General features: G+C 45.8%; 1 protein-coding gene across 7 annotated transcripts in view; it reads right to left on the minus strand.

Annotated features, from left to right (window-relative positions):
• Positions 1-16,657: 16,657 nt before the first annotated feature.
• The window catches only part of VCPKMT (valosin containing protein lysine methyltransferase), a 70,671-nt gene continuing 61,225 nt past the window's right edge, over positions 16,658-26,103 (minus strand). For 6 of the 7 annotated variants that reach the window (XR_005525527.1, XR_005525518.1, XR_005525509.1 and 3 more), the window contains one exon: positions 16,658-17,547. The gene's annotated coding sequence lies outside the window, so the exon portion shown is untranslated. Of the gene's footprint in view, positions 17,548-21,093; positions 21,252-26,103 lie in introns of all 7 variants that reach the window. The other variant, XR_005525511.1, reaches the window with a different exon arrangement.

Genomic DNA, 26,103 nt, shown 5'->3' on the forward strand with positions numbered 1-26,103 from the left:
GGGCTTCCGGGAAAAGCCCTTGCCTTTTGCATTTTTCCCTGCTCCCTTCCTGTCTCCTTCCTGCCTGGATCCCAAATGTAACACTTAAGGGTGGGGCAGCCATTTTGAAACCATGAGACTAGATGTATAGAAGCACAGAAGAAGCCTGATCTCCAATGGTATCATGGCACCCCTTCTCTAGTCATGGACTCCCTACTTCAAACCTTCTTGTTGTCTGAAAGAAACAAACCCACTTGGTTAAGTCAGAGCTGTGCTTTCTGCTGTTGAAACAGGGAGTAACAGTGAGAGGAGCCTGGGAAGGAGGGCAGAAGGCTGACCATCAAGGGCCACGACTGTTAGGAAGCCACCATAGTTGCTGGAAACACTGAAATGAGTTTTTGCCCTTTGTTATGTTTATGTGTGCTTGTGTGTATTTGGATGTGCCTGAGTCCAGATATATGTGGTTTGGGTATAGGGATAAATGTTTGTATATAAGGAAATGCTGTAGTTTTTGCAAACTTTAAAATCGGATTGGAGTCCAGAGTTTGAAAGGCTGAAATAAGTTGGAGGTGAAAAAATAAGTTCAATAGTAATGACTATAAGCTCTTGTACTTAGATTTTTTAAAAAGATGTCAACATGGGAAAGCTTAGTTTCACCGCCTGAGGGTTAGAGTTGACTGCAAAGGCTTAGAATGAGCTCACAGAGTGAGCTATGAGCGTCAAAAGCTCTGGCTCACCCTCTGGCCGTAATGATCATCTAGGATCCAGAACACAGAGAGCAGATGTCCCTCAGCCTCTACATGGTTAGAGCGTCGTGCCCAACCTGGGACTAGCAAATGGAGCCCTGGTCAGAGAAAGACTAGGATGCCATCCAGGATCTGGGAAAGTTTAACTTGGACAAGAGAAGACATGGAGGGGCCTGAAAGGATAATAACTGTAATCAGTCATCTATCACGGTGTCCAAACCACACCTACAACTAAGTGCCTTAAACCAACAATAACCATTCATTTGCTCAGGATTTTGGAGTCTGGGCTAGAGAGATTTTCTCTGCCCCACGTGGTGTAATGGTGTGGGTTGGGCTCACTGACACATTGCAGCCAGCTGGCAGGTTGACTAGGGCTGAAGGAGCCATGATTGCTTCACCAGTGTGTCTGTCACCTGGGCTGGGATTGCTGGAATGGCTATGGACTGGCAGCACCTCTCTGCTCATTCGGCCCTTTCAGCCTACTTCTCCACACAGCTCTCATCCTCAAGAAGGCTAGCTCAGGCTTCATGGCTTCTCAGGACAGCAAGACAGTGAAAGTGGATGCGACAAGGCTGTCAATGCTCAAGACTAGAGCTTTTGTCACACTCTATTGAACAAAGCAAGTCATATGACCAGTCCAGATATAGTGTGGAAAGCGACTACACCCAAGTGTGAATTCAGGGGCACCTGGAGGGCTCAGTTGGTTAAGCGTCCCGTTCTTGGTTTCAGCTCAGGTCATGATCTCACGGTTTGTGAGTTTAAGCCCTGCATCAGGCTCTGTGCTGACAGTGCTGAGCCTGCTTGGGATTCACTCTCTCTCTTCTGTCTCTCTGTCTGCCCCTCCCATGCGCACGCGCTCTCTCTCTTCTCTCAAAATAAATAAATGAAACTTAAAAAAAAAAAAAAGGAGTGTGAATTCAGGAGTATGATTCACTGGGAGCTATTTTGTAGCAGTCTTTCAAAATAACTCATACCTAGTTTTTCTAAGGTCTTTACAGTTCATAAAGGATGCTTTCTTGCACTGCATTTTTTGATCCTTACAACTAAGCTGAGATTATGGTAAGTGGTATGCTGGCAAAACAAAAAATAAATCAACAAAAAGTTCTGATTTACAGCATTTGCCACTGACTTTACTCAGTATACTCCCACCATGGTTCATCTTTAGCAAGCACAACGAGATCACTGAAAGCAGAGGTGAGAGGAGGGACGGTTGTCATCTGGCTCCAACACATGACTGAATGTAGTGAGGAGTTGCAGATGAGGTGATGGCACTTTCTCAAAATCACACACAACCAACAGTGGCAGATCTGGTACCCAGCCCAGATCCAAACTGAATGCTTTGGTCATAACATCACCCTACCTCATGGTGATTTTCTTCAAACATCTGAAGGGCTGCTATAGAGAAGGAGTAGCAATAGTCTAGGTTGCCTCTGAAAGCAAAGTAAGAGTCATTGTGAGTATATTTCAGAAAGACAGATTTCAGTGGAAGGAAGTCAGTATGAAAATGGATTCTGCAATAATAGAGCCATTCAAAGAGAATGAATTGCTTCATGACGTAGTGTTGTTCCTATCGTAAAGTGTCTGTTAGAGGCTGGACCTTTGAAGATTTCTGTATAAGGGGAGAGGTTGAAGGTTGAACTAAAGAGTCACCATCTAGGTCTTAGATTCTGATTGGAAGAATGTTCTGAGCTCCCAAATCTGGAATCACTCAATGTCCTTATAAGACCAAAGAGGGCAAGGAAAGGGAAGAGAAGAGAAGGGAAGGAAAAGAGAAGGTGAGTGTTAAATCCTGGGAGGAACTTGGCCAGAAGAGATATGGCAGTTCTCGTGAGTTAAGTCTCCCGAATATATTCAGTTTAGAGAAAGGTCTTCAGTAGGGTAGCTCTGGTCCAAGTGACAGAACCATATGACTCAGGACATGGAAGCACAACCTTTGTAGTATTCAACTCAAATGACAGAGATAGCCCAAGACCTTGTGTTTGAAATGTTAGGACATTCCTTGTGCGGCAGAATGCAACTGTTGATACTGCCTGGCTCTTTAGATAATGCTTGTGTTCTAACTGGGCTTCTTTAATTTTTCTCAGAAGGAAATCTTGCTGAAGATTTAGTATTTCATCTCTGGCTCAACCAGAACCCACTGCTCCTACCTCTGGCTGTGCTGCCCACTTTTGCTTGGGGGTCTGGCAGTCTTGGACACTTCCCCCTCAGCCCTGGGGGCTTCCTGAAGCAGATAAAGATTCTAGTTTTATAATGAGAACCGCAAAACTGGAAGCTTTCCCAAAGGAACAGCTCAAAACTTGAGGAATAAATCTCAGCATTTGGGAATAAACACCTGGGATGTTTCCTGGGATGACTCAGGCGTCACCAGCCATGCCAAGAAATTATGTGGGTAATCATAAAGCCTGGGAGCTTCCAGAGAGTGCCTGGGACCGTTACTGAAGTAGATAACTCATCTCTGAGAGCAAGTCCTTCAGCTCAAAAACCGTACAAGTCCATGCATCTCTGGTTGTGAGGAGCAGCTATTTCTCTGTGCTAAACCCAAAGAAAGGAAGGTGAGTTCACCAAGCAAAGCCTGCTCCTGTTCCTTCAGCAGGCAGCTCTGCCCATCAGAGACTTTCAAGGACGCTTTCGCATTGAGGTTCCCAGGTTTTCACTGAGTGACATGCTCCTCGAAGTCTTGTGGGTCCATCTCCCATGTACAGAAGGGTCTGCAATGTCTGGGCACGATGTGAAATAAGAAGCAATGGTGGGAGGTGGGGGTTGGAGGGTGGGGAAGCAACGATGATCCCCAAAGCCACTTCCCTGGACACACTCTGAAAAACCTTTAGACAATAAGAAACTATCATCAAAGTACAGACAAACTGGTACCAACCCTAAAAGACAGAGGAACCCTTTCCTCAGGCTCAGAGTATCCTCAGTTATCTTTGTTTTGCTCCTGTATAGAAATAGGTCTAGAAATTTCAGTGAAACAGGGCATCACCTATTAAAGTAGAGCTTCCCATTCCCATCTCCTCACTCAGTAAATGGTAGGACTTGGGCATCCAGTCTGATCGTGGGACTGTGGGACCTCCGGGCCTGGGGCCTGAAGTCAGATCAAGGCTTAGGTACTGGGGCTGCATCATGAGACCCAAGTTCCCTTCTCTCTCTACTTCCCTTCTCAACTCCTCCCCTCACCAACCTCAAATCACTAGCATCACACACCTTAGTGAATTTAAAGATCGTGCTAGTTTGAGCACCTGACGTTACAGGAAAGGCCCAGAGCTGAGGAGCAGATATGCTGACTTTTGAAGGACACTCAACTAGTTCTAGAAGCGTAGCTCATTAGCCAGTTCATACCACTAATCTTTTTAGTATGTGACCCTCTTCCCCACTTCTCTCTTTCCCAAACATGATTTGGTAGCCAGCCTTCAAGATGGCAGTCACAACCTGACATAGCCCTTTTCCCATCACATCAAGGGTGATCTGTATGACCAATAGAATAAAGCAGGTGGGATGGGATGTCACTCCTAAGATTAGGTTATAAAAACTGTGGCTTTTGCCTTGAGCTCTCTCTCTCTCATCCCCTCTCTTTCTTTTAGATCATTTACTGTGGGAGAAGCCAACAGCCACATTGTGAGGACAGTCAGGCAGGCTATGACAGGTTCACATGGTGAGGGACTGAAGTCTCTGGCCAACAACCAGTAAAGAACATAGGCCTGCGGACAATCACATGACTGAGCTCAGTCCTTCCCCAGATGAGCCCTCAGATGGCTGCAGCCCTGGCCAACAGCTTAACTGCAACCTCATGGGGCACCATGAGTTGGAAACACCATCTGAGTTACTCCTGGATTCCTAATTCACAGAAACGGAGATGATCAATGTCTGTTGTTTTAAACTGCTAAATTTAAGAGTAATTTGTTATATAGGAGTAGATTAAAAACACTTGGGTTTTTCTTGGCTGTTTTTTCCCCATTGGGAAACAGAGAGAGAGAATGAGAGAGAGAGAGATGAAAGAAAGCAAATCCTAGTTTACTTGTCGATAAGACCTTGTCCTACACTATTTTAAGAGATGAAACTGTGGCAAATCAGAAAAAAAGAAAAAAAAAAAAAAAAGAAGCTTCCCTGGAGGCCTGGGGCAAGAGTCTCATTAGCACAGGATTAAGTGTCTTTCCAGGACTAAGTGAAAGAATTCCACTTGCTGGGCTGCTAGAATGCACCAGCTCCCTTTATAGAAGCTGTGAGCATGTGGCTCCTGCAAATGCTAACCACAGAAGATGCATAATGTATAGACCTTGCAAAGCTTTAGAAATGGAGTTGCTCTTTGGTGGCTATTTTGTAACTGAAGGGTATTCCCTTAAGTTAAAGGCTATTTCCTGTGATTCTGGCTGCTCAGTTGGAATGGAATTTCTGTGTGGTGTTTTAAGAGGCTTCAGCAAAGGCAAAGCCTGAACTCCATTGTCCTCCCCACCCCCATTCACTCCCCAACCCCTATTCACACCCATGTCTGCCAAATATACACGACCAAGAGAAGTTCTTTGAAAGGCACCTGAGCAAAAAGCATCCTACAAATGCATACATTCTATAGGTCACAAGTGCTCCTTCTGACAGTCTTTTGTGTTGGAAGGTCCAAAACTGTAAGGTCCTTATGCAATAGGCTCTATCCTACGCACTCTACCCTATATGCTCAAAAGTGAGCTCTGTCTTGTTTTCTATCCAGAAAACCTATAGCTGGAAGCATAACGGGCTTTCCTGTGCCCAGAATTTGTTTCCTAAAATATAGCTAAACTAGGTTAATGCCTTTTTTTTCTCCTTATCGTTTTTCTTTTTTTCTTTTCTTTTTGCCCTTGAAGTGTAGATTCAGAGCCTCTGGGAAACTTCCTAGCTTCTTATTTTAAAGATACAACAAGAATACAGCTGTTACCTTCTTTTCAGGAGGCATTTCAAGCAGGCAAGCCAGAGAGGTGGGCCTGACCAGCTCTCCTAGATCAGCCAGAGCCAGGGAGAGCTGGCTAGTGCTCACTCTGCAAAGCCATGGTATCTTACTGTACATAATAATGCCAAGTTCATGGGGTGCAGCTGGGGGAGGGCTGGAGGCACTTTCAGAACTATTGTTTGTGAGCCAACAACCTGGTCTCTCCAGCTGTTCCGTGGTCTCTTAAAGGAGACCAGGAAGTAGAAGAAAATGAAGAAGTTGGAGCCAGAAGTCAGTTTCCGCCAACAGGAACAATGCGTACAATTGTGCTTCTCATACAACGGCAACTGCTCTCAAGGAGGATTAAATGCAATTATGCTCATGCTGTTACCATCATGAGACTCTCACCATGGGAACTTCCGGGTGTACTTTTTTGGAATCTTAGGGTTCTGGGAAGACCATTCTAGTCAAAGAGAGATTCTATAAGAAAGTCAGAGAATAGCCAGTTCTTAGGTGACCTCTCAAAGCAAGAGAAAATGCAAATATGTGCTTTCTTCAAAACCAAGGCAGGGGAATTGGTGCTGCTAGAAGTGTTTTTGTCCCTCCCCCTTCTTCTGTCTAGTGTTGCTTTCGCTCTTCAACATGGTGTCCATGTTCCATTTCTCACAACCTGCTACATTTATAGATCAAAAGACCAGTTGCCAAAAACTCACTGACCCAACTCTCTTACCTCTGCTGATGACTCTCAAATGTCTATCTCCAGTCCTGACCCCATTTCCAGGTACCTACTGGAAATCACTAGCTAGATGTCCGTCCTACCTTAAGTTCAATTTTTGAAAAGGACATCTTTCTCTCAGAATGGCTCCAACTCCCAACTATGATAAGCTCATAAATACGAGATACATTTTTTATTTATTAAAAAAATTGGGGGGAGGGGCTGGGTGTCTCAGTTGGTTAAGCATCCAACTTTGGCTCAGGTCATGATCTCATTGTTCTGAGTTTGAGCCCTGCGTCAGGCTTTGTGCTGACAGCCCCTCCCTGACTCACGCTCTGTCACTCTCACAGATAAACACTGAAAAAAATTTTTTTTTAAAACTTGGGGTAACTAGGTGGCTTATTCAGTTAGATGATTGACTCTTGATTTTGGCTCAGGTCATGATCTCTTGGTTCATGAGTTCGGGCCCTGCATCAGGGTCTGTACTGACAGTGTGGAACCTGCTTGGGATTCTCTCTTTCTCTACACCTGCTCACACACGGTCTCTCTCTCAAAAATAAATAAACCTAAAAAATGTTTTTTGACCCTTTACTCCCTTTCATTCCTATTCCAAACTGTTCCCTACACCTGGTACATGTTCCTTCAAAATGACTCTTGAAGTCCTCTCATTCTTTCCAGATCTTCTTTTGCTATCCCACTGTAAGTCTTCCTTCTCTGACATCTGGATTCCTGTCCCTGATTCTTATCACCTCTTCACTTCCAACGTTCTCTCTCCCATTTATTAGAACACAACGTGACCTTTGTATCAGTCAGGCTAGGCTATGCTATGCTGCACTAACAAATGATTCCAAAATCTCAATCTTCACAGAATAAAGGCTTACTTTTTAAATATTTTTTTAATGTTTTATTTATTTCTGAGAGAGAGAGAGAGAGGCAGTGTGAGCAGGGGATGGTCAGAGAGAGAGGGAGACACAGAATCTGAAACAGGCTCCAGACTCTGAGCTAGTCAGCAGTACAGAGCCTGACGTGGGGCTTGAACCCACAAACCGTGAGATGATGACCTGAGCCAAAGTTGGACGCTCAACCGACTGAGCCACCCAGGCGCCCCATTAAAGGCTTACTTCTTATTTACATTTTAGATCCATCATGGACTTGCTCTGGCTCTGCTCCCAGTTGTTGTCATCCTGGGACCAAAGTGAATGGAGCATTCCCTGTTTGGGACTGTGTTGCTCTCATTGCAAAGGGAAAAGAGCATGGTAAGCGATCCTACGATGGTCAAAGCTTTTGCCTAGAAATGGCACACATCCTTTTTACATTTCATTGGCAAAAGCATCACACACACAAATCTGAGGTCTTCTAGATAGGGATATATAATCCTTTCACAGGGATAGGACAATGACTGTGACCACCAGTGCAGTCTCCTGCGGTTTTCATTCTTGCACCTCAGCTTTCTTCTCCTCTCCAGGACTCAAATGCCATATGCTGGAAACTTAGCCATCTCAATGTCCTGCTTATTCTCTTCAGTCAGAAGAATTTCTCTTTTGCATGAGCTTTCATTGACTTTATAATCAATAGCCCCCATACTGGATTAGTTTTAGGTGTCTATCTGCGCATGGCCCTTTAGATGGTCTTATGATCCCCTGCTCCTGGCCACAGCTGATGGGATCTTCAGGGATGGCAAGTGACCCAAGGATAGTCAAGATATAGGCTCACAGAGGCCTAGCGGCTGGACCAATCTACTATAAAAACAACTACCCAGCAAAAAGGAATACACCACTTGGGGTGGTAGTTAAGGCTGAAAGGATGCCTTGAGGTAGAGTCAGAGCAGGTGGAGGCTCTGGCTGAGTAAGCTGAGGCTAGGAGACAGCAGAAGTCATAGGAACAGAGGAGGTGGCATTAAAGAAAGGAGAAAGGACCAGACACAGAGAGCAGGGAGACCACGAGAGAGGGCAGGGCCTTCCATGAGAGAGGTAGAGGGGGCTTACCAGGCCTCACCTCTATCTCATTTCCAGTGCCACACATACAGAGTCTTACAATAAGTTCCTATTTTCTTGAAAAAGTTTGAGGGGTCTCTATTTTTATTATTAGCAATCCTAAATAAAGTCACCTTGAGTTTAGAGAAATTATCAGTCATCAACTTGTTTCACATGAGTCCAGTTTGACCTGCCCATTTAGACTTCAGGCCCCTAAAGCAAGGCATGTGTTTGTGTTCTCCATGAGCCTACCATGCAGCATAGGCTTCTGTACACATTCTGCAAATGGCTGGCCATCCACATCCACACGACTTTGCCTCATTGTCATCATCATCATCATCTTCTCTGTAGCCAACACTAGAAAATTAGCCCAAAGGCTTCCTGCTGAACAAATGAGAAAGGAAATATACATCTCCTTACCCAGGAAACAGTCTCTATGCCCACCGAGCACACATCTCTGGGAAGTTCATAGTCAATACGTTGTGGACAGTGGGCACAGAGTGGATTTTTCAGAACTGCTGGAACCCTGTCTTCAAGCCTCTCATTCAGTGCCACCACCCCCCTGGGTAAATTGCTGGGTTTCAGATTCAGTCTCTTAAAAATGGGGTTAACATCTGGTTATGGTGAGAGGAAAATGATAAAAGTATAGAACTCTTGGCAGGATAAGAAATTGGCAGAATAGGATATTGACAGAATAAGAAATGCTTAGTGGTACCAAGTCCTCACTCTGCTTACCAAAATGCCCCATGTGCTCAAATCAGCCTGATATGAGATGCATAAAGTGAGTGGATGGGAGGAGCCAGCTGCTGGCCACTTAGGTCACTGGTCTGTTTCCACAGAGCCTTCGGATCGCCTTTGTCTCTCTTCCCCATCCCTTCTGATTGCCAAGCTCCCACACGAATGGCAAAGTTGGGGAAACAGGAGCAGCAAAGACCATGTACCACTTTTTCATGAGTGTGTTTGTACACACACAAGAATTGTTCCACATAGAAATCCTTTAATTGGAGGTCTGAAGAGACTGCACTACCTTTCCCACCCATCTAGACATTGATTTTCTGCCAAGAAAAGGGGAAAAAATAGATGACAGAGACAGATGATGGATAGAGAGATAGAGAGATAGGTTCACAGACAGACCTCTCCAGATGACAGCAGCACTTGATTCCTGGGAAGTTCCATGTTTAACATGATTCCCAGGAAGTGAGCAGAAAAGGTCCTTCCTCTGAAGGATTTGGCCCCACTCAGTATGCCCCTGGCTGCCTGCACGTGGAGAGAGGACTGCCTGGGCTTCTCTGTTAAGAAGAAGAGCCAAGAGAGACTTCAGCTAGTTTCATTCTTCATCTCCCAACGAGAGACAGCAGGAAAATCATTGGAGACCAGTGACTGTCCCCAGACTCCTCTGTTGGCATTTAAGGGTCTTTGTATTAGTTTGCTTGGGCTGTCCTAACAAAGGAGCACAGACCGTGCAGCTTCAACAACAGAAATGTATTGTGTCATAGTTCTAGAAGCTAGAAGACAGGTAAAGGGCTGTCAGCAGGGTAGTTCCTTCCGAGCGCTGTGAGGGGTAATCTGTCCTCTGTCCCTCCCCTTGCTTCTGGTGGTTTGCTGGTGATCTTTGGCACCTGTGGCTTGAATAAGCATCACCCCATCTCTGCCTTGGTGTTCTCCCTGTATGCTTGTCGGTCTCCTCCAAACTTCCCCCTTGTTAGAAGGACACAAAACTTGTTGGATTAGGGTTTACCTTAATGACTTCATTTTAACTGATGACCTCTGGAAAGACCCTATCTCCAAATAAGGCCACATTCTGAGATAGCAGGGTTTAAGACTCCAACATATTTGTGTGTGTGTGTGTGTGTGTGTGTGTGTGTGTGTGTGTGTGTTGGGTTCACAATTTAACTCACACAAGGCCTCATCTTATCTGACCCAACATACAAGGTCCACACTCACTCCACCAGGCCTGAGTTTATAAGCAGATACACTGATTTTCTCCTTTTGAGTCTTGACCTCATGGACTTAGTTAGCCAGAGGCTGAGGAAACAGACTGATTAAAGCCCGCACTGCCTGAAAAGCCCAATCAATGCAAGGAGATTCCATTAAAGCACCTCCAATCATTTTTGTCGTTTTTCCAAATTGGCACATGTTCTCAGCTGTGCCCACTTATTCTAACTCTTTTTTTTTTTTTTTACAAATAGTCTATTGTCAAATTAGTTTCTACATAACACTCAGTGCTCATCCCCAAAGTGCCCTCCTCCATGCCCATCCCTTCCTCCCCCCCACATCCATCAGTCCTCAGTTTTTGTCAGCATTCAAGAGTCTCTAACTCTTTATATCTCTTTGGGAAGGGTGGGAAGGAGCCTGGAAGGCTGGCTGTCTTCCTGGACTTCGTGTGACTTTCTACAGCAGGACTCTTGCCAGGTGGCCATTAAGGGAAGGTAGCAGGAGCTCAAGAAGCTTTGGGCTGTGAAGCTGTCATTCATGGAGGTAGAAACACCGAGGTCAGACCTAGCTCCCGTGTGGGAGTTAGGAAAGAGAGAAGGTGCAGGGGCGAGGCGGGAGGCAAGGAGACCAAGGAGGAGATGAAAGAGATTTGTTATTATTGCAGGCTTTTCTGTAAACTAGGTAATTTGTGAGTTGTGCAGATAAATGTTCTCTTCATTAGGCTGAAAGGAAATTGTGTGTAGTCGTTGGGATTATATTTGGCTTTCTGTAACAGAAAATCTGAAAATAATAGAAGTTTTATTTATTTGATTGACCTGTATTTCTCCCTTACATAAAAGAAACCTGGAGATAGGCAATCCAAGGCTGGTATGGTGTGTGGCAGTCTCACGGTCATCAGGGAACTAATCTCCACTTAATACACTGTTTGCCCAACCTTAACATGTCTCCTCATGGTCCCTGATGGCTGATCAGCTGCCAGCCATCACATCCAGATACCAGGTAGCAGGAAAAAGTCTTCTCAGAGACCCCATACGTTACTTCTGCCTACATCTTATTGGCCGGGTGGCCATGTAATCCTTTCCCTGGGTAGCTATGTACCTAGCAAAACCTGGGGATTTGTTACTAAGGAAAGAAGAAAGGATGTTGAGGAGCAAACAGTGGTCTCCACCACCACACTATATATGAAGGAAAGAAGTTCCTATCTAAATTCTCAAGTTCATCTTCAAAAAGAGAATGTTTCTGAAGCATAAATTCTTTGTCTTGGAGGATCTCATATCCCACTGGATTTGAACCATCCCTCAGATCTCAGCTTCAGCCTCAGTTCCCCAGAAATCTCCTGGGTCCTGTAGTCTGCATTAGCCTCCGTGTCTTCCGCTCTCATTGTGCCTTGGGCTTCTTCTGTAAAACACTCAGCACCCTTGTCATTATTGAATTATCTCAAGTTATTTGTGTACAGAGTGATTTCCTTGTAAACTGGACAGTAAGCTTCATGAGGGCAGGGACTGTGCCTTGCTCACCATTATCTCCATAGCTGATGGAGGAGAGGAAAAACTTCCCTCTACCCTTTTAGGTTCTGTGACTAGACCTAAGAATTAAACTGACATAAGACAGATTAACAAAAGAAGAGCATACAAATTTCATTTCATATTTTTACATGTACACAGCAGTTTTCAAAAGGAAAGTGAGGACCTGAAAAAGCTGTTAGGCCCCAGTACACTGTGAGTATGTGATAACATAAAGGGGCTTGGGCCAGGGGCAGTATTTTGTGGGCTGGTGACTAGGAAATGCATGGGGGAAACCAATAAAAGATAAGTGTTATCTTAGTAAGTTTGTTTGCATAGGTCTTTTAGTCATCTTCTTCCAGTCTCTGGTGAGAGAGGGGTGAAGGGCACCTTTCTCAGGGAAATTTTATGACCTGCTTTTAGGTTTAAAAAAAAAAAGGGGGGGGGGGGAGGCGGGGAGTCAGAGAGCCCTTCCTGCATCTGCTATTTCTCAAGTGACTTCACTCAAAATAATCACTAAAAGCGGCATATTTTGGCAGTGGCACCTTCTGAACTCCTTCAGAGACTTTCGATAAATATTCATTAGCTGACTAACTATGAGTGATTAGAATACTAGAGAGGCTCCAGATTCGAGGCCATTTCCAATGAGCCTTTTCTGTAATGGGCTTCCCTGGCTGAGACAGGGCAAACCTGCGTTCTCCTGTGCTGTACACCTGCCAAGATTTGCGTGGCCTGAGCGCCCATGCTGACGTCTGGGAGGGATGTGGGTTGGGGCTGTCAGACCAGCCTCTTGGAGGAGGGCTTCCATGATAAGCTCCACTTTACAAAACCAGCTCCAGCCAGAAGCACACCCAGGAGCACAGGGGAGGAGAAACTATAGCAGTGTGGGTGAGTTTTAGATCGGAAAATGTAACTGGCTGCCCAACGTTTTGGGAAGAAAAGTAGGTCACCATCCTGTGCTCAGTCCAATGGCATCCCCAGGGCCTCAAGGGGAAGAGTTGTGTGATCATAGATTGTGGGCAAATTTGGTCATGCTCAGTTTATGAAAACTACCTGCCCCCACACCCTGTCATTTTCAAGGCTCCTTAAAAATCAAGAAAAGATCAGTCCAGGCTGTTCAGCTTTTAGGACTTGGTTACAGAATCTTCCTGAGTCCAGCTTATTTTAGTGTTTTTATTAATTTTTGAGAGAGACAGACAGACAGAGCACCAGTAGGGGAGGGGCAGAGAGAGAGGGAGATACAGAATCTGAAGTAGGCCATCTGTTCTCTGGCATAGGATCGTGGGGTTTTAAAGGAGAGAGCAAGTTTGGGGGAGCCCCGAGAGGTCTCAGATGAGTCTCTGTTATGAGGCCAATGAGAAGCTCTGTGGACAGGGCTTTCTGTGACTCCCCAGCCCAGGAAGAGAGATGAGACCAAGATTTGAGAAATGAAGACTCTTCTCCAGTTTGGCAAACAAAATCTCACCCCCTGCATCGTGCCCTTCCACGTTTGGCACCATGATATTAGTCATAACAATCCGGTCATACATTAACCACTTCTCCTTCTGACGGAGAAGCTGAAAGTGACATTCACCCTGGGTGTGACTTGGGGATTTTCTGGGGCAGGACTGATGATGAGGTGCTGGAGCTGTCCCCTCCTGGTTTGCAAAAGCCAATTATTAAATATTCAAAAATGTTGTGAGCCTGCTGTTAAACCACTGGTAACTTGACATCTGCCGTGGTGGGAGTGTTTACACCATGGAAATTGGCAAATAGTACAAATTAGGATTTTTGTGTTTCATTTTTTTTTCCCCCAGGGAGCGAGCTGCTTTACCAGCATGCACTCAGGAGACAGAAGGAACTCCCAGAGGGCTGGAGGAGGTGGCGGGAGGGGACCAAGGAAAGAGCAGCCGCTGAAGGTGTTTGGTGTTTCCCTGACAGCTTTGTGACGTCATCCTCCATTCATCCTGCATTTCCTTGGGGTCGGTGTGTTCTCCATGGGAAACCGATGGATTCCACTCCCACTCCCACTCCCGCTACTTCAGGGAATGTGAGGTTTACTTTCACTAGCCCCTGGGCTAAAGGGCTCCAAGAGCAGCTTCCGAGAGCACCAGGCCCATTTTCTTGCACAAAGAGGAGAGAACGAAAAGCTGGAGAGGCGCCTTCAATGGTGACAAGTCAACGGAAAAGTAGATACGGGCATCCCGATAATCAAAGGTTGGCTTCCTCTGATAAAATCTGCAAGCCATGTATGCCAATGATGGCCACAGGCAGTCTCATGGAAGTGGATCCCTCTGCTTCAGATTCCATTTTCAGAAATCACAAAAGGTTGAAAAAGAAACAAATTATTTTCATGAAAAGGATAATAAATGAGACCAGGATTGGTATAGAGAACAATTCTTACATTTACTGCACTGGCTAGCCCGGGGAAGAGAGTGCTTGCAAAGACACAGATTTCCAGGACTTTCTCGGAAAAATTTAGATTCTGGAGGCCTCAATGGGAGACCAAAAATCAGCCTTTTAATTAATTAATCTATTTATTTATAATGTTTATTTATTTTTGAGAGAGAGAGAGACAAAGCGTGAGCAGGGGAAAGGCGGAGAGAGGGAGACACAGAATCTGAAGCAGGCTCAAGGCTCTGAGCTGCCAGCACAGAGCCCCATACAGGACTCGAACCCACGAACAATGAGATCATGACCTGAGCTGAAGTTGGACACTTAACTGACAGAGCCACCCAGGTGCCCCCAAAATTAGTCTCTTAAAAGCTCCACTCCCACCAATCTTTCTGCCGCTGCCTTGGGACTGCAGTCTGAGAAACTGGTCTAGAGACGGTCCTCAGGAGGCATTTGTTGATGGTGGACTGATCCCTGGGTGGACCCTCCTCAGGGCCCAGGCTCTGCTCTGCCTCAGGTCTTCAAGATTCATCCACTGGTATAGGTGGGCCCAATACTGTGCTAGGAACTATGCGAATAGCATAAAAACACAAAAGGGCATTCAGTTCTTACCACTGTGAGTGGGGGAATGAGGTGAGCCCGGGAAAAGTAGTCCTGAGGCTCTGAGAGGAGCAGCTGGGTTGCTATTGTGGAACCAGTGACCTCTAAGAGGAGTTTACTCATCTTGATTTTACTGGGGACGGTTACTCCAGTGGAACAGTGAATACTAAGGACAAAGCACTGGATGACTTGGTCTGAGTCAATGTGCCAGGCCTCAGCCTCCATTAGCTGCTCTCCAGCCCTGGGAGAGGTAGAAAGAGGAACGTGCAGGAGCTCTGGGATGTGCCCTTCATCTAGAGGGAGGTCAGCCCTCCAAACTCCTGTCCACCCATGCTGGCTACCCCGCCTGCAGTCACCATGCCCAATGCAGGACAGGCTACCCCCCAGCCTCCTCCACCACCATGTATCCAGGGATGACAGTGAATTTTTGTATCTTGGCACAAGTGCAAGGAAGCTCTTCCCCGATGGGCTCAGAGAACCTTCTGGGAACTATTAAAAACTGCCAGAAGTCGGTTTTTCTTGTTGGAAGCACCTCTTGAGAGTTTACATTTATAAAGCCTGGCAAAACACATTTTGAGAACCCAAATTGATTTGCAAAGATGAGGTGAAAAGGGCCCCCACAGATGGGCTCCCTCTGGAGAGAAGCTACTCATCCAAAGTGGTCCCCCCTCTGCTATCCCACTCCCCCACCCCGGAAGACATCCCACTCCCCATTCAGGCAGCCCAGCCCTGCCAGAGGGCATCGTGGTGAGAAGAGAAGAGAAGAGAAGAGAAGAGAAGAGAAGAGAAGAGAAGAGAAGAGAAGAGAAGAGAAGAGAAGAGAAGAGAAAGAGAAAGAAAGACAGAAAGACAGACAGAAAGAAAAGATGCCGATCTTCACCTCTGCCTATTGTACACCATGTCATCTGAGGAGAATTCTACTGCACCCCTTCCTTGGCTGTGCTCTTTATATTTTGTAAGCCACTTCCTGTTTCCATTTCTGGGTCATAAGCCAAGCTTACAGTTGGTGTGAGTCACTCAGCCAGGAGGCCCAGCTATTATCACCCTTCAGAGATCGTGGCTGCCTCACAGGGACGGATCAGAGGATACAATGTGGAAAGACATGATATCGGTTCATTCTTAGGAAAACGTATGAACTTTCCTAGGCTTTTTGGAATGCTTCATGCCTAGGACCAGAAGGTTGGCATGCCTGAAACATCTGTGACTTGCTTGGTTTGCATTTTTCTGCTGTGTGATGGCCAGCTCCTCAGCTCCTTAGAGAGACTGAACAAGGGCACTTTTGGAAGACTTTTTTGCAAAGACCTCACTGGAAGCTTTGCTTTGCCAAGGCGTCAGGGCTGCCTGACAATCATCAGGCAGCAGCTGGTGGTCCCTGAGGAAGACATGAACAAGAAGCCATTCGAAAGCATTATCTTCTAGAAACTAAATTTCAAAACAAGCAAGAAACCACAGCACAGATGTAAGCGGGTGTTCAGTAACCTGAGTTCACATGAAGATGGTCAAAAATAGGTTTTGCACAATTCTATCGCCTTGTGATTGCTAAGAAGTTGACTCCTCCTGATTTAATCTGGAAGGATTATTTTGGAGGAACACTGGGTGCTAAGGAAAAGGCATTAGACCGTTTGGTCAAGGTCAATGTGCCATGTCTATATGGGCTGCAGTTCTGGCTTCCCAATTCCATTCTCTGAACTTTTTTTCTGTGAAGATATATTGTAAGCTGGAACCCACCTGAGATGGCCCAGAAAATGCGGAGCATGAATATTTCTTTTACATTTTTAAATGTTTTTTTTATTTATTTCTGAGAGAGAGAGAGAGAGAAAGACAGCGTGAGCAGGGGAGGGTCAGAGAGAGAGGGAGACACAGAATCTGAAACAGGCTCCAGGCTCTGAGCTAGCTGTCAGCACAGAGCCCGATGCAGGACTCGAACCCACGAACCATGAGATCATGACCTGGGCCGAAGTCAGATGCTTAACTGACTGAGCCACCCAGGCGCCCTGCAGAGCATGAATATTTTCCCCATGCCTCTAAATGAGCCACGCATTCAGGGGTATGTGGGGCCAGGGTGTGGGGCAGCGTTCCTGTAAAGGTCGCCCATGTTGCAGACTTCTGAACATTACATCTTATTCAACAGCAGGGAAGGGAAGAGGGAAACAGAAGAACAGGCAGAGAAAGGCCCAGAAACTCAGGCCAGCCTAGGAGATAGGGATGAGGGCTGCTATCCAGAAAGCTCTCCAGAGAGGTTGGTCCTGAGGTCAGGAAGATATCTCACAGGAGAGAAACGGATATTCGGAGTCTAGTCGTGCAGAGAAGCAACAATGCTTTATGTAGATCTACAGAAAACAGAACACGAAAAGCGTCTTCCTTTTCATTACTGAGCATGTTGGGACATAGGAATTTTCATACTCTACTGGTGGGTATAAAAACTGGAAAAATTTCGTTGATTGGCAACTGGGTAATGTATGTTTGAGGCAGAAACAGTGCTCTGCATTCACCAAACTCAGTTTTCTTCCTGCATATACAGGAAAGCTGCATTTCCCAGCCTCTGTTCCAGTTAGGAGCAGTCACGTGACTGAGTGTCAGACAACTGGAAAGTGGGCATAAGAAGTGATGGGAGTCCATTTCGAGCCTGGCCCGAAAGCCACTTGTGCAATTCTCCATTCTCTCTCTCCCTCTGTCTCATTTCTCCTCCGTTTGCCTATCAGCTGAAATCAGAGGATCCACTGAAGAACTCCAAGTCTCTGCCAAATGGAAAGCCATCATATGAACAAATCCTCTTTCCAGAGGACTGGGTAGAGCTCCTTCCACTCCCACGAACCAGAAGATCTCCACTGAACTGTAATAAAAGAGAGAGAGAAATCTTTACTGTGTTAAGCCAACGAGATTTGGGGGTGTTTGTTATGACCTTTAGCCTATCCTAATGATGTAATATGAAAATCCCTATGTCCCTAAGCTTTGATCTAGCACTTACATTCTTAAGACCATACCCAAAGGAAAATATTAAGAACACATACTATAGTATTAATTATAATAGTTTAAAAAAAGTTGTCAACATTAAATTCCAATAATGAGATTCATTAAATAAATAACAATACAACTCTGAAGAGAAACTTTAGATGCTCAATATCATTGAAATGTATTTGTTGACATGAAAAGCTTTTATGATGCGGTAGTACATGAGAAAGAACAAGTAACAAAAACATGGAGAGTATGAACACATAACCACTTATACAGGCATATATGCATAAAAAAAGTTCTGGAAATATACCACAGTAACAGTGATTATTTCTGATAATAGGATATCAGATGGCTTTTTTAAAAAAATTATCTCTTTTCTGCAGTTGTATACTTTTTCTACAATGAGCATATATTTCTTGAGTCAAGAAAAAATTTTAAAGTAGCCTGTGGGAAATGGGTAGCTCTCCTTCAAACTTGAAGGCTGGCCTTGCTCTAAGTGTACCGTGTGCAAGGGAAATCCAGGTCCCCTGGATGCCCTACTGATCAGGGACTAAAGCCCCACCATTCATGAGGCTAAACATCTATTTCCTCTCCATCAGTGGGAACAGCTCTCAAGCCTTTCACATTGCACGAGGCTCAGTCCTGTCCTGGCTTTAAGGAAGGAAACACCTTTGCATCACAAGGTTTTCCAAGCTTTCCTCAGAGAGTTGATGGGTTTCAGAACTCTCTCCTTTTTGGGTCCTAATTTAGATAATTTGGGAAAATTGCCGCTGCGGATCTCCTTCCCCCAAAGACGAGCTGGGTGATGCAGTCGGTGCCCATGCTGTGGCGAGCAGCACAGGAAATTACACTGTAACTATAGGTCTTTATTCAGAAACCCAGCAGTCTCACCGCAAAATAAATTTAAGAGCCCTGAAGCCTTAGTGCTCTGACCTACAAGATCAAAGAGTCTCATGCAATTTCTCCAAGAGAACTTCGAACACAAAGCAATGTGGCAGGTTTTTGTTTTGACCTTCCAACCACATGATCGTGCCAGAATTAAGTTGTAACTCCAGCCTTTTTTCTTCTGCCAAATTATTCCCTGCCCTTTTCGGCAGACCCTCACACAGAGAGAATAAGCCACTGAGGTTTCCTGTGGAGGAAGGTTCTTTGTGTACTGTGAGGGGACCATATATTAACACAACCCATGCGTAAGTTTTATGTATAGTAAGACCAAGCTCCTTTAGTTGAACTTAATGGCCTTTTGGCAAACCACATGTCCCCCAAATGAAGACATGTGAGGAAAGGAAGACTTATTTTTGACATGCGATCCCGATGTACTGCATCTGGAAAGGGGCTTCCCCTGGAGCAAATGAAGAGCAAAACCTGAGGACCTGAGAACGCCTGTGAGAAAATCTTAGTAATTCTTTTCCACTCCTCTCCATGACTCAAATCCTACCGGCCCTTCAAGGCCCAGCTGAAGAAAGGGCCCATGTAGGCCCCTGTGGACAAGTCAGCCCATACCAATGCCTTTCCTATCTCAAATCCCTTTCTGGTAAAAAGGCTGTTGTGAGCGTCATAGTCTGGGTGCTGTGGGCTCTGAGCAAAGTACCGTCGGATTCACATCAGTGCCCAGTTTTAGGATTGCTTGGGATTCCCACCCACTCAGGGTCTCAACCCCTTAAAGATTCTTCTTCTCCCAGGTATTAGGAACCCAACAGACAGTAGCAGCGAGACACATAGGCCTTGGAGTTACAGTGCTGTGTGATCTTGGGCAAGTCACCAAGATCTGAATTTTAGTTTCCTCTGTGACTGGTTCTTTGCACCCAAACTATTAAAATGCTTTAATACTTGTGAGAGTTAAATGAGAGAATTCAAATAATACACTTCACAGTCAAAAAACCTTAGTGTTTCTGTTTTTAAAAGTGGCCCCCAAATTCTTGGACACACCTCCCAACCAATGGTGCTCTGTGTCACCTCTCCTTGAATCTAGTCCCTGAAACAGCCTGACCAATAGGACATAGGTGGGAGATGCCACACCAGTTTCTGGTCCCAAGCCTTCACAAACTGGCAGCCTCCACGTCCTGCATCCCTCTTGGAATGCAGATACCATACTGGGAGGAGCCTGGCCACACAGAGAGGCATGTTCTGGTGGAAAGCCCCAGATAAGGCATAAGCCAACAGCCAGGATCAAAGCAAAGGAGCTTTTGAGATCACTCCAGCTGCTACCATCATCTGACTGTAACCATGGAAATCGGAGATCAGAAGCCCTGAGCAAGAACTGCCTTGCTGATGATTGTAGTCAACTCCCAGAGTCATGAGCCATGAGGATAAGTTGATTGTTGTTGTGTTATGTCACTAAGTTTTCCAGGGATTTGATACTCAGGCACAGATGTCAGCAGTCTTTACCTGTTGCCTGAAGGAAGTCTTGCACTGGTCCAAGAGACCCTAGCCCTCCTTGGCCCTCCCAATTCTGTAGTCGGGAGTGCCCTTCTCTGCTGACGTGCTTGCAGGAATCTGAATCCAACTGTGGACCCATGCAGGTTTTCTCTCCAAAGGAAATTTCTTAGCTTCCCTGAAAATCAGTGCGTCCAAAGCATTGTTTGGGAGGCAGGACCCCGCCCAATTCTGTGACAGAACAGCCTCTGAAAATCATGTGCTACCTTGTTCTGTTCACGACATTTCCCGTGGATGTTAGATCTCACTTTTGTTTTTCAAAAAGAATGTAAGTTTTCGTAAGGCTAGGGACCCTGTTTACATTTTATATTTTGGGCAAATTGCAATTTTTGAGAAACCAGTTATCACAGCTGATTGGAACCAGTTGAATCTGTGAGAAGCTGAAGTCCATGATAATACTCAAAAGGGACAAATAGTCAAAAGGGTGCTAGAGAAAAGGTACCTACTGAACAGGAGTCTAGTGGTGCCCAAGCTCTCTCCCAAAAGAGAAAAACGTATGGGGAGAGAAGTCATTCTTTTGTTATTTCAGGGTGAGGATGGTTCCTGCAAATGAAAAGTTCAGGGGTTGGAGGGTTTCAAGTGTTTCAGATTGTTTCAATGTGGTCTCCTTATTGGGTCTTTCAAGTAGTTAACTATGGTTGGCCCAAGATGTAAGAACGATTTTACCTGCTGAGTTGATAGTTGCAAAAATCTTAACACTAAAGTCTGGGGCTAGATTGCATGCATATTCAGGCCCGGAGGATATTCGGTGGCAGGGTGAGGGGTTTGGGGAACCGTGGTGCTGCTGGGGAGTGTCATGCACTCTACCCAATGGCTCGCCCACAAGCCACTATCTGGAAGCATGTTACACATCTCCTGCTCTGTGGAACCATCTCCATACCTCTCCCTATCAACTGCCAACCAAAAGGCTGTACATGCTCTGTCCCTATTGACTTCTATCAGTCAATCACATGCCATCCCCATTGGGACAACACTGCACTGTACCCACCTCCAGGCTGGGTGGTGGCATCTTCTCTGTGCCCCAGGCTTTTGGTGCTTATTTTTATCCCAGTCATTACTCTGCTGTGCTGTGTCTCTATTCCTCTTCCAATAGACTCTGAGCTACTTGCAAGCCTTAACCATCATTTGTTTTTCTCTTCCTGTTCCCTGGAAGTAACAGGACCCTCCTTCAATAAAGTTTTAAATGAACAAATGAATGAATAAGGTTTCCATCATTTCCTTAAAGTTTTAACCGGCACAGACTACCTGCTTTTCCCCAGATATGCCCTATGCTTCTTTGTCTCTGAGAGAACTGTGTTTTCTGTGTTTCACAAAGCTTTCCCAGTACACACAGGAGTGTAACAGCAGAATCAACTGCAAAATTTGTCAGATCCAGTGAAAGAGGAAGATGCCTGGTCAAAGTCTCCGTCTCAAAAATTACTGGGGTGCCTGGATGACTCAGTCGGTTAAGTGTCTGATGTCAGCTCAGGTCATGATCTCATAGCTTGTGAGTTTGAGCCCTGTGTCGAGCTCTGTGCTGACAGCTCAGAGCCAGGAGCCTGCTTCAGATTCTGTCTGTCTCTCTCTGCCCCTCCCTTGCTGGTTCCCTCTCTCTCTCTCTCTCTCTCAAATATAAATAAACATTAAAAAAAATTTTTTTTAATTATTAAGAATTTTGGAGTGCCTACGTGGCTCAGTTGAGCATCTGGCTTCAGGTCAGGTCATGATCTCACAGTTTGTGAATTTGAGCCCCATATTGGGCTCTCTGCTGTCAGCGTGGAGCCTTCTTTAGATCAAGGGTTTCCTCCTCTTTCTACCACTCCCCTGCTCTCTCTCTTAATAATAAACATTAAAAAAATATCTTTATGAAAAAAATTAAGAATTAGAGGTGACACCAGAGCATTAAACCAAGCACAGGGTCCTTCTAAGTACCAGGCCTCCTGTGGCCACAGTACCAGCCCATGGAGCAGCTGCCCATTACCTCACCCCTGCATGCCATGCCCTTGTTGGTAATCACAGTTTTAATCTGGGAAGCCACCTTTCCTTTTCCATGTGGCTTGGATGTGACTGATGCCACCACTGCTACCCCAGGGGTGATCCTAGTCTGGCCAATGAGAGCATCACAGCACCCTGGCCACCATTGGTTCACAGAGGCACATGTGACTCAAGTACAACCAATGAGAACCAAACCTCAATTTTGCTGCAGGGATAAAGGTCCCTTTTGCTGGTGCTACTAAGTTGGCAGGAAGTATGCCTAGAGCCCTTGGGAGTCACCACTCGGGGACACTCTGCCTGAGATAAAGCTGATCCTGAAAATCAGAGCTGCTAGGATTGAGCAGGTTGGACAGAGATTCTTGCCAGCGTCATTTCATGCGCTGATTAAGCCCGCCTTCTGGACCTGTCTTTCTCTGAAATTTGTATAAACTGATACATTTCCTTGGCTTCATTTCCTTGCGCTTCAGTCACTTGTAATCAAAACAGATCTAATGGGTTGGAGCTTAATAAATACCTTTCAGTTTGAATAGACAAGCAGGGCTTGAAGGAATCCATTGTTTCCTTCTATCACTTGTCCTCTACTTGGTTCCATTTGACTTGAGAATCAGGATGAGGAATAAGATAGCCCAGAGAGACTGTGACTGTGTTATTAAAATGAGAATTTAGTAGTATGTTAAGGACTTCTCTCTTACTCGTGCATATGGTCTTGTGCACAGAAGGAGACAGGGATGAAGAACATGGGTTTGAAGGCTTTTTTTTTTTTTTCTTTTTTCTTTGGAGACTTGAAAACAACGTTTTTACGTTAAACATGTTTTACTTTTAATATGAAAGAACGTAGTTTATTGTTGAAAGGACTTGAAAAGATGTGACTCAAGCCAGTTTACCTTCCCACAGCCCTGCTGGGGCACCAGTCCCATACAGTTAATGCTGACCGGCCATGTTAACTCTTCATCTAAAGCCAAACTTTGTGGAGCACACGAATCCAGGAAGCCCCGCTCTCCCTCACCCCAGGACCCAGACTGCCTCCTCCTCCCCTCTCTGCTCAGAAGGGCTGTGCCAGACCAGGTGGACCTGCTTGGGCCTAATCATGCCCTTCCTGCATCCTTTCAGGTTACTTTGGGAATCCTGAGCAAAGGTCTCAGATTGCCGACCCTACTGCCACCAGCAAACATGATCTATCCTCTGTGTATGTTCACAGGAAAACTAAACTTTTATACCTCCAAGCTCGCCAAAATTTGAAGGCCAGTCACCTCCCCTCATGATCTCATCCAAGCCATCCTTCACTTCTGCCCAGGGTGAGAGCCTCATCTGTACTCAGCTTGACTCTCAGAGAGCCCAGCATTGCTCTCGGATGCTCCCCAGACTTGTCTCCCCCACTGCAGACGAGTCCTTCCCTGGGTTGGCCTCTTTCCTGTGTTCCACTGCAAACTGTCTCTCTGTGCTGTAGACTCTTCACTGAATCCTTTTTGCCTGGGTACCAGCATCACCCTGGGAAAGTCTGATTCACTTATGGGTGTCTCAGCCAATATTCTGGCTCAAGTTTGTACACTTCCTCAATCAGCAAGCTTTGTCCACTTCAGCCACATCCATATCATGCGTGTTCTCCAAACTCAAAACTGAAATATTAAACTCCAACAACCCTAAACTTGTTAAAACAAACACCCTCCAATATCCCACTTTCTAAATTCCATTCCTTGGTAACCCAGCATTCACAATGTCAAATATTGGCATCTTTGCTTTATTGGGACTTCTGATCAGTGGTCAACTTCATTATCCCCCAATTCCCACATTCAACAAGTATCTACGGAGTTCACAGGTTCTGCCAAGCAAAGTTTGAGAATCTTCATTCTCATGGGCGCACGTATCAGTTACCTATGCTGCCTAACAAACCTCCAACACTTACTGTCTTTAAACAATAAGATTTATTACGTCTCACAATTCTCTGGCCAGGAATCAGGTCAGGGTTTGGTAAGACAACTCTTCTACTGCTGAGTGTCAGCTGGGCTCACTCACCCATCTACATTTAGGCGTCACAACCTGTCTGTCACTTCAGTGCTTCTCCATGAGGAAGTTTGAGCTTCCTCAAGGCATGATGGTCTCACCATAGGTGTAGTTGAACCCATGTGGCAGCTGGCTTCTAAGAGTTAAAGTAGAAGCAGACAAGCCTCTTAAAAAAGTTAGGTCCAGAACTGAGACTGCATCCTTTCTGCCACTTGCGGTCAGTCAAAACAAGTAATAAGAAGTCCAAAGGTCAGGCCAGATTCAATGGAAAGAGAATCAGGCCTCACCTCTTGATGGGTGGGGCAGCAGGTGCATATACTGAGAGAAGGAATTGGTGGCTGCCATTTTTTGAGACTATGGACTATAAAGGAGGAAGCCAATAAACATAGCGGCAAATAAACAGGAAAACACCACATGGTAATAAGAGCTGCTCAGAGAATTGAAACAGGGTGATTGGTCAGAGAACCACTGAGTAGCTCCTGTAGGTGGAGGGGATGGTCAAGGCAAGTCTCTCTGAGACAGTGGTATTTAAATTATAGCATGAGGGGCGCCTGGGTGGCTTAGTCGGTTTAGCGTCCGACTTTCGCTTAGGTCATGATCTCGCGTTTGTGGGTTCGAGCCCCGCGTCGGGCTCTGTGCTGACTGCCAGCTCAGAGCCTGGAGCCTGTTTCAGTCTGTGACTCCCTCTCTCTCTGACCCTCCCCTGCTCACTCTGTCTCTCTCTCTCTCCTAGAAATAAATAAAACATTTAAAAAAGATAAAAAAAAATAAATTATAGCATGAAAGGCAAAAATTTGCCAGCTGTGTGAGGACCCAGGCAGGAGGAAGAGCTAGCATAAAAGAACCACGTTAGGAGTGTAGACAAGGACAGAGAGGGCAAATGGAAACGAGGTCAGATAAGTGGGAACAGCCAGATCAAGTGCATCTGAGTGAGGAGGTTGGCTTGTTTTCCAAGAGTAGTCAATGGGAAGCCACTGAAGGGCTTTAGCAGAGAAAGGACATAAAGCAAGTTATATTATTACAAGGTCACTCCTGCTGCCCTGTGGGGAACAGAGTGTGAAGTACAAATATGGAAGGAACAAGACTATTCAGGGGCTCCTGTGGGAGCCAGGGGCCCGGGAGATGGTGGCTTGTTTGGCGGCTGGATGTGGGGAAAAGAACGATGTCATGCTGTGATACTTTGTATGTGATTCCTAGTCACCGAAGACTGAGAATAGGCTCAGAGTAAGACAAGAGGGAGTCACGGTGGCCAATGTGACCAATTGTTTGGTGGCCAGTTGTTTGTTGGGAGTGTAGGACTTGGAGTGTGTCCCTATAGATAAGCTGTGTGGTGGGTAGATAAGGAACACTCGTTTGGAAACATCTGTGGAAAGACTTGGGTGAGACCAAGACTGCATCCGTACGGATGGCAAAGACCAATGGACGTAACTGTTAGGCCCAACTGCGCGGACCCTTAAAAAAGCAGTGGCTCCAGGCTGATCAGCCACCTGCCCTGTACACGTAGGAGGCTGCTCAGGAAGGAGGCTCTGCCCCCATAGAAGGTGACCTGACTGCAGCTCCGGCCAACCCTTGTTACCTGAACAAAGACCAGATCAGATCCTCCCCAGGTCTTTGGCTCATTAATCCTTCTTCTAACCTTCTTGTGTGACTAACTTGTGTGATCAAGTTGTGCAATAAACCGCGTGATTCGTGAATGTAACATCCGCACTAAGTGCTTAATTTGAAACATGTCTCAATCCTTGGTCCTTACCTGGCCTTGTGTTTGCCCTGCTTCAGGAGATAGGCTTGGGGGCTGGGCCAACAGCCTGAGGATTCAGGCTGTTCTGTCGCGGTTCCAGCTCCCCACCCCTCCCCCCAGGGCACTGGAGAAGCCTCCTGTCAGCTCCTCACCGTCGCACCCCACCCCCAGCTATCACGGTTAATGCCCCTCCTTCAAAGGCTCAGAGTTGTCGAGAGTGTTTTAAATTCCTGTCTTTGCATACAGTGTGGCTTGATAGGCTCTGCTCTCCTCCCCACTCGGAGG

Source organism: Hyaena hyaena, unplaced genomic scaffold, assembly GCF_003009895.1.
Source record: "Hyaena hyaena isolate Hyena2069 unplaced genomic scaffold, ASM300989v1 scaffold_683, whole genome shotgun sequence".
Taxonomy (NCBI): Eukaryota; Metazoa; Chordata; class Mammalia; order Carnivora; family Hyaenidae; genus Hyaena; species Hyaena hyaena.